Source organism: Hoplias malabaricus, unplaced genomic scaffold (genome assembly GCF_029633855.1).
Source record: "Hoplias malabaricus isolate fHopMal1 unplaced genomic scaffold, fHopMal1.hap1 scaffold_47, whole genome shotgun sequence".
In the NCBI taxonomy this organism is placed as follows: domain Eukaryota; kingdom Metazoa; phylum Chordata; class Actinopteri; order Characiformes; family Erythrinidae; genus Hoplias; species Hoplias malabaricus.
In genome coordinates this window covers 175,181-183,044 of record NW_027101322.1, presented here as the reverse complement: position 1 = coordinate 183,044, position 7,864 = coordinate 175,181, and positions in this window count along the sequence as shown.

The window sequence follows — 7,864 nt, the reverse complement described above, 5'->3', positions numbered from 1 at the left end:
TTCTCTGGGGGCGCGGGCCCCGAGAGTCCGTACACCGGTTAGAGGGAGCCGGTGGCGGGCATAGGGAGGCAGGTCGCTCCCTTGAATGGTCCTGGATGTCTGGACTTAGTGCAATTTCTGAAACTCTGGTTCTCTGGGGGCGCGGGCCCCGAGAGTCCGTACACCGGTTAGAGGGAGCCGGTGGCGGGCATAGGGAGGCAGGTCGCTCCCTTGAATGGTCCTGGATGTCTGGACTTAGTGCAATTTCTGAAACTCTGGTTCTCTGGGGGCGCGGGCCCCGAGAGTCCGTACACCGGTTAGAGGGAGCCGGTGGCGGGCATAGGGAGGCAGGTCGCTCCCTTGAATGGTCCTGGATGTCTGGACTTAGTGCAATTTCTGAAACTCTGGTTCTCTGGGGGCGCGGGCCCCGAGAGTCCGTACACCGGTTAGAGGGAGCCGGTGGCGGGCATAGGGAGGCAGGTCGCTCCCTTGAATGGTCCTGGATGTCAGCAATTTCTTAAGAAGGGCGCCCTCTTGTGGTCCCATGGCCGAAGTACATGCTCCGAGCCCGGGTATGGCAGTGGGCGGAATGAGACTTAGAGGAATGTTGACGGAGCCATGAGGGGCCCCCCCTGGAGGTCCCATGGCCGAGAAAAGTGCTCCGAGCCCGGGGTGATAGAGAACCGTGAACGCCGCGGTTAAAGACCTCGGGTATGGCAGTGGGCGGAATGAGACTTAAAGGAATATTGACGGAGCCAAGAGGGGCCTCCCCTGGAGGTCCCATGGCCGAGAAAAGTGCCCCGAGCCCGGGGTGATAGAGAACCGTAAAGCGCGCGGGTTTGGGGCTCGGGTCTTCCAGTGGGCGGAGTGAGACTTAAAGGAATATTGACGGAGCCATGAAGGGCCCCCCCTGGAGGTCCCATGGCCGAGAAAAGTGCTCCGAGCCCGGGGTGATAGAGAACCGTAAAGCGCGCGGGTTTGGGGCTCGGGTCTTCCAGTGGGCGGAGTGAGACTTAAAGGAATATTGACGGAGCCATGAAGGGCCCCCCCTGGAGGTCCCATGGCCGAGAAAAGTGCTCCGAGCCCGGGGTGATAGAGAACCGTAAAGCGCGCGGGTTTGGGGCTCGGGTCTTCCAGTGGGCGGAGTGAGACTTAAAGGAATATTGACGGAGCCATGAAGGGCCCCCCCTGGAGGTCCCATGGCCGAGAAAAGTGCTCCGAGCCCGGGGTGATAGAGAACCGTAAAGCGCGCGGGTTTGGGGCTCGGGTCTTCCAGTGGGCGGAGTGAGACTTAAAGGAATATTGACGGAGCCATGAAGGGCCCCCCCTGGAGGTCCCATGGCCGAGAAAAGTGCCCCGAGCCCGGGGAGATAGAGAACCGTAAAGCGCGCGGGTTTGGGGCTCGGGTCTTCCAGTGGGCGGAGTGAGACTTAGAGAAATGATGACGGAGCTAAGAGGGGCCCCCCCTGGAGGTCCCATGGCCGAGAAAAGTGCTCCGAGCCCGGGGAGATAGAGAACCGTAAAGCGCGCGGGTTTGGGGCTCGGGTCTTCCAGTGGGCGGAGTGAGACTTAGAGAAATGATGACGGAGCTAAGAGGGGCCCCCCCTGGAGGTCCCATGGCCGAGAAAAGTGCTCCGAGCCCGGGGAGATAGAGAACCGTAAAGCGCGCGGGTTTGGGGCTCGGGTCTTCCAGTGGGCGGAGTGAGACTTAGAGAAATGATGACGGAGCTAAGAGGGGCCCCCCCTGGAGGTCCCATGGCCGAGAAAAGTGCTCCGAGCCCGGGGAGATAGAGAACCGTAAAGCGCGCGGGTTTGGGGCTCGGGTCTTCCAGTGGGCGGAGTGAGACTTAGAGAAATGATGACGGAGCTAAGAGGGGCCCCCCCTGGAGGTCCCATGGCCGAGAAAAGTGCTCCGAGCCCGGGGAGATAGAGAACCGTAAAGCGCGCGGGTTTGGGGCTCGGGTCTTCCAGTGGGCGGAGTGAGACTTAGAGAAATGATGACGGAGCTAAGAGGGGCCCCCCCTGGAGGTCCCATGGCCGAGAAAAGTGCTCCGAGCCCGGGGAGATAGAGAACCGTAAAGCGCGCGGGTTTGGGGCTCGGGTCTTCCAGTGGGCGGAGTGAGACTTAGAGAAATGATGACGGAGCTAAGAGGGGCCCCCCCTGGAGGTCCCATGGCCGAGAAAAGTGCTCCGAGCCCGGGGAGGTAGAGAACCGTAAAGCGCGCGGGTTTGAGGCTCAGGTCTTCCAGTGGGCGCTCGTTCCAGCGGCGCGGGCTGAATGGTTTAGTCCGAGGAGGAGTGCTTAAGTGTGGGCCGGATAGGTTCGAGAGGTGCGCTGGGTTCCTGGAGGTCCAGCCCCGGAGGTTTGGAGCGGGCGATGGAGCTAGCGAGGCCGAGTCGGGTGAGCCTGGGCCGGGCATGGGCGTTGGCGGCGATGGGGGTCTTCTCCCCGGAGGTTTGGAGCGGGCGATGGAGCGAGCGAGGCCGAGTCGGGTGAGCCTGGGCCGGGCATGGGTGTTGGCAGCGACGGGGGTGTCTTCCCCGGAGGTAAGTACCGTGGGGGGCAAGCGTGAGATATTCCAGGCCGGGAAAAGTGAGCTAAATTCGGCAAAGCGTTGTTAAAAAGGGGGTTCGGTTGATTTTTTTGTTAAATCTAAACGAACAAAGGGTGCGAGGCGTGAAAATTGCATTCAGCCGTGATTTTTTGGCAAAGTGCTAACCCTAGTGGTCTCCCAGTGGGACGTTTTAAAGTAGGACTTAGAAAAATTTCTGACCCTCTTCGCCCTAGGTAGCAAGCCCAAAACGGAGCACCTCGGAGTGGTAAAAATTCAGAGGGCATGGGGGTTTCCAGTGCGGTGCCGTCAGGACATTAGGGTTCCTTTAGAAAAGACGAAAGTTTGGGTACACCATATGTAACTATGACAAGCCCAAGGCTCTGGTTCGCCTGTGGGCATGAATATAGTGAGATTTCCGCGTTATCTCACTGGAGGTGACCCCGGAACGGTTCAAAACCTAAGTCGAGACTTCCATGGAACCCCGATGATGGGAGTTTGAAGCCCGAGGAGTGACGCCCTCTGGGCTAAGGTTGCTGGTAGGTTCGGCCCCCCTCTCTGGAGGTCTAAATGACTTCCATGGACCCCGGTGATGCGAATTTGATGCCCGAGGAGTGACTCACCTCTGGGCTAAGGGTGGTGGTATGCCCGGCCCCCCCTCTGGAGGTCTCGAATGACTTCCATGGACCCCGGTGAAGCGTATTTCATGCCCGATGAGGAGCACACCTCTGGGCTAAGGGTGGTGGTATGCTCAGCCCCCCCTCTGGAGGTCTAAACTGACTTCCATGGACCCCGGTGATGCGAATTTGATGCCCGAGGAGTGACTCACCTCTGGGCTAAGGGTGGTGGTATGCTCGGCCCCCCCTCTGGAGGTCTCGAATGACTTCCATGGACCCCGGTGAAGCGTATTTCATGCCCGATGAGGAGCACACCTCTGGGCTAAGGGTGGTGGTATGCTCAGCCCCCCCTCTGGAGGTCTAAACTGACTTCCATGGACCCCGGTGATGCGAATTTGATGCCCGAGGAGTGACTCACCTCTGGGCTAAGGGTGGTGGTATGCTCGGCCCCCCCTCTGGAGGTCTCGAATGACTTCCATGGACCCCGGTGAAGCGTATTTCATGCCCGATGAGGAGCACACCTCTGGGCTAAGGGTGGTGGTATGCTCAGCCCCCCCTCTGGAGGTCTAAACTGACTTCCATGGACCCCGGTGATGCGAATTTGATGCCCGATGAGGAGCACACCTCTGGGCTAAGGGTGGTGGTATGCTCAGCCCCCCCTCTGGAGGTCTAAACTGACTTCCATGGACCCCGGTGATGCGAATTTGATGCCCGAGGAGTGACTCACCTCTGGGCTAAGGGTGGTGGTATGCCCGGCCCCCCCTCTGGAGGTCTCCAAAACCTAAGTCGAGACTTCCATGGACCCCGGTTATCCGAATTTCATGCCCGAGGAGTGATGCCCTCTGGGCTAAGGGTGGTGGTAAGCCCGGCCCCCCCTCTCTGGAGGTCTAGATTGACTTCCATGGACCCCGGTTAAGCGTATTTCATGCCCGAGGAGTGACGCCCTCTGGGCTAAGGGTGGTGGTATGCCCGGCCCCCCCTCTGGAGGTCTCCAAAACCTAAGTCGAGACTTCCATGGACCCCGGTTATCCGAATTTCATGCCCGAGGAGTGACGCCCTCTGGGCTTAGGGTGGTGGTAAGCCCGGCCCCACTCTCTGGAGGTCTAAACTGACTTCCATGGACCCCGGTGATCCGAATTTCATGCCCGAGGAGTGACGCCCTCTCGGCTAGGGTGGTGGTAAGTGCAGCCCCCCCTCTCTGGAGGTCTAAAATGACTTCCATGGACCCCGGTGAAGCGAATTTCATGCCCGAGGAGTGACGCCCTCTCGGCTAGGGTGGTGGTAAGCCAGGCCCCCCCTCTCTGGAGGTCAAAACTGACTTCCATGGACCCCGGTATAGCGTATTTCATGCCCGAGGAGTGACGCCCTCTGGGCTAAGGGTGGTGGTATGCCCGGCCCCCCCTCTGGAGGTCTCCAAAACCTAAGTCGAGACTTCCATGGACCCCGGTTATCCGAATTTCATGCCCGAGGAGTGACGCCCTCTGGGCTAAGGGTGGTGGTAAGCCCGGCCCCCCCTCTCTGGAGGTCTAAAATCACTTCCATGGACCCCGGTGTAGCGTATTTCATGCCCGAGGAGTGACGCCCTCTGGGCTTAGGGTGGTGGTAAGCCCGGCCCCACTCTCTGGAGGTCTAAACTGACTTCCATGGACCCCGGTTATCTGAATTTCATGCCCGAGGAGTGACGCCCTCTGGGCTTAGGGTGGTGGTAAGCCCGGCCCCACTCTCTGGAGGTCTAAACTGACTTCCATGGACCCCGGTTATCCGAATTTCATGCCCGAGGAGTGACGCCCTCTGGGCTAAGGGTGGTGGTAAGCCCGGCCCCCCCTCTCTGGAGGTCTAAAATCACTTCCATGGACCCCGGTGTAGCGTATTTCATGCCCGAGGAGTGACGCCCTCTGGGCTTAGGGTGGTGGTAAGCCCGGCCCCACTCTCTGGAGGTCTAAACTGACTTCCATGGACCCCGGTTATCCGAATTTCATGCCCGAGGAGTGACGCCCTCTGGGCTTAGGGTGGTGGTAAGCCCGGCCCCACTCTCTGGAGGTCTAAACTGACTTCCATGGACCCCGGTTATCCGAATTTCATGCCCGAGGAGTGACGCCCTCTGGGCTTAGGGTGGTGGTAAGCCCGGCCCCACTCTCTGGAGGTCTAAACTGACTTCCATGGACCCCGGTTATCCGAATTTCATGCCCGAGGAATGATGAACCTCTGGGCTAAGGGTGGTGGTAAGTGCAGCCCCCCCTCTGGAGGTTTCCAAAACCTAAGTCGAGACTTCCATGGACCCCGGTGATGCGAATTTCAAGCCCGAGGAGTGGTGCCCTCTGGGCTAAGGGTGGTGGTAAGCCCGGCCCCCCCTCTCTGGAGGTCTAAAAGGACTTCCATGGACCCCGGTATAGCGTATTTCATGCCCGAGGAGTGACGCCCTCTGGGCTTAGGGTGGTGGTAAGTGCAGCCCCCCCTCTGGAGGTTTCCAAAACCTAAGTCGAGACTTCCATGGACCCCGGTGATGCGAATTTCAAGCCCGAGGAGTGGTGCCCTCTGGGCTAAGGGTGGTGGTAAGCCCGGCCCCCCCTCTCTGGAGGTCTAAACTGACTTCCATGGACCCCGGTGTAGCGTATTTCATGCCCGAGGAGTGACGCCCTCTGGGCTTAGGGTGGTGGTAAGCCCGGCCCCCCCTCTCTGGAGGTCAAAATTGACTTCCATGGACCCCGGTTATCCGAATTTTATGCCCGAGGAGTGACGCCCTCTGGGCTAAGGGTGGTGGTAAGTCCGGCCCCCACCCTCTGGATGCGTTCAAAACCTAAGTCGAGACTTCCATGGACCCCGGTGATGCGAAGTGACATGCCCGAAGAGTGGTGCCTTCTGGGCTAAGGTTGTGATAAGCCCGGTCTCTCCTCTGGAGGTCTGTGGTTTTAAAGTGAATATTTTCTAAGTCCCTCACCTGAGATTTTAAGAGAATCAGGACCCTCCTCAAGCCTCGTAGCGAGTCCGAGGGAGGTTCATCGTTGTCGGCTATGCGAAAGGGGTTCAGACGCCTCTAATCCTGTGGGCATATGGTTTCTCAGCCTGGTGCCGTCGGGATATTAGGGAGGCATTAAATCAGACGTAAGTTTGGGTAACAGCGATGCGAAACGCTATGCCCAAAGGAGTGGCTTCCCGATGGGCTTGAAATAATGGGAATGTCCGCTCTGCTTCCCTGGATGTGTTCAAAACCTAAGTCGAGACATCCGTAGACCCCGTTGATGCGAATTCCATGCCCGAGGAGTGACGCCCTCTGGGCTTAAGGGTGGTGGTAAGACCGGCCCCACTCTCTGGAGGTCTAAACTGACTTCCATGGACCCCGGTGATGCGAATTTCATGCCCGAGGAGTGGTGCCCTCTGGGCTAAGAGTGGTGGTAAGACCGGCCCCACCCTCTGGATGTCTAAAATGACTTCCATGGACCCCGGTGATTCGAATTTCAAGCCCGAGGAGGTGCACACCTCCGGGCTAAGGGGATGGTTTGGGTGGCCTCCCCTCTGGATGTGTTCAAAACCTAAGTTGAGACATCCATGGACCCCGGTTATCCGAATTTCATGCCCGAGGAGTGACGCCCTCTGGGCTAAGAGTGGTGGTAAGACCGGCCCCACTCTCTGGAGGTCTAAAATGACTTCCATGGACCCCGGTGATGCGAATACACAAGCCCGAGGAGTGGCACACCTCTGGGCTAAGGGGATGGTTTGGGTTGCCTCCCCTCTGGAGGTCTAAAATGACTTCCATGGACCCCGTTGATGCGAATACACAAGCCCGAGGACTGGCACACCTCTGGGCTAAGGGGATGGTTTGGGTTGCCTCCCCTCTGGAGGTCAAAAATGACTTCCATGGACCCCGTTGATGCGAATACACAAGCCCGAGGACTGGCACACCTCTGGGCTAAGGGGATGGTTTGGGTTGCCTCCCCTCTGGAGGTCAAAAATGACTTCCATGGACCCCGTTGATGCGAATACACAAGCCCGAGGACTGGCACACCTCTGGGCTAAGGGGATGGTTTGGGTTGCCTCCCCTCTGGAGGTCAAAAATGACTTCCATGGACCCCGTTGATGCGAATACACAAGCCCGAGGACTGGCACACCTCTGGGCTAAGGGGATGGTTTGGGTTGCCTCCCCTCTGGAGGTCAAAAATGACTTCCATGGACCCCGTTGATGCGAATACACAAGCCCGAGGACTGGCACACCTCTGGGCTAAGGGGATGGTTTGGGTTGCCTCCCCTCTGGAGGTCTAAAATGACTTCCATGGACCCCGGTGATGCGTATTTAAAGCCCGAGGACTGGCACACCTCTGGGCTAAGGGGATGGTTTGGGTTGCCTCCCCTCTGGAGGTCTAAAAATGACTTCCATAGACCCCGGCGAAGCGAATTTAAAGCCCGAGGACTGGCACCCCTCTGGGCTAAGGGGATGGTTAGGGTGGCCTCCCCTCTGGATGTCTAAAATGACTTCCATGGACCCCGGTGATGCGAATACACAAGCCCGAGGAGTGGCACACCTCTGGGCTAAGGGGATGGTTTGGGTTGCCTCCCCTCTGGAGGTCTAAAAATGACTTCCATAGACCCCGGCGAAGCGAATTTAAAGCCCGAGGACTGGCACCCCTCTGGGCTAAGGGTGGTGGTTAATCCGGCCCCCCCCTTCTGGATGTGTTCAAAACCTAAGTCGAGACATCCATGGACCCCGGTGATGCGAAGTGA